We start from the raw sequence: 684 nt of genomic DNA on the forward strand, positions 1-684 counted from the left end.
AATCTCTCTTAAAATATATACAAACAGAAGGATAAAGAAAATGAACATAATCAAATTATGTGTATGCAAAAATAAATAAATAAAATAAAATAATCCCTAGTCACATTTACACTCTTATATACAATATTTACACAATCGACCTGAGGATCTCTTAGCCCACTCTATCCCCTACATGTGAGGCCAGTGGAGGCTGAGCAAGTGCGCTAAAGCCGCAAACATTCAACTTGAGGGGAGAATCTGATCATTGCCAGAACTCTAATTGTCCATTTTCATTTTACAAATAGTCTCTTGGCCACTGAAGGTTTATATGGAATTTTGAGAATTTGGTTGATATGAGGTCAAGGACAAAAGGGATATGAAGGTCAATAATATATAACCAAAATAATAAATTAGAGAATAAGAAAAAAAATAAACATCAATAATTAACCATACATCATCTCATAAATCATAGGGCGACTAACTTCTAATAATATAAACGAAAAAGAATCATATAATGAGCTTAAAATAATTTTTCTTTTTTAATTATTTATTTAATGTAATTTATAACTGTACAAAATAATACAATAGTAAAATATGTTGTCTGTTTCACACACACTTGAAAATCTTGGGAAGGAACCACCCATTGGTGGTACTTCAAACATTAATTTAAATTAGAAGGTCCCGTGGCCATCTTCTTTTCAGACG

General features: G+C 30.6%; 1 protein-coding gene across 1 annotated transcript in view; it reads left to right on the forward strand.

Moving 5' to 3' along the window:
* LOC136796274 (uncharacterized) overlaps positions 1-684 on the forward strand; it is a gene marked incomplete at its 5' end in the record, with an annotated part of 30,432 nt that overhangs the window by 134 nt on the left and 29,614 nt on the right.

The sequence above is a fragment of the Halyomorpha halys genome, unplaced genomic scaffold, assembly GCF_000696795.3.
Source record: "Halyomorpha halys isolate HHAL.00 unplaced genomic scaffold, Hhal_1.1 Scaffold253.1, whole genome shotgun sequence".
NCBI classification, from domain to species: Eukaryota; Metazoa; Arthropoda; class Insecta; order Hemiptera; family Pentatomidae; genus Halyomorpha; species Halyomorpha halys.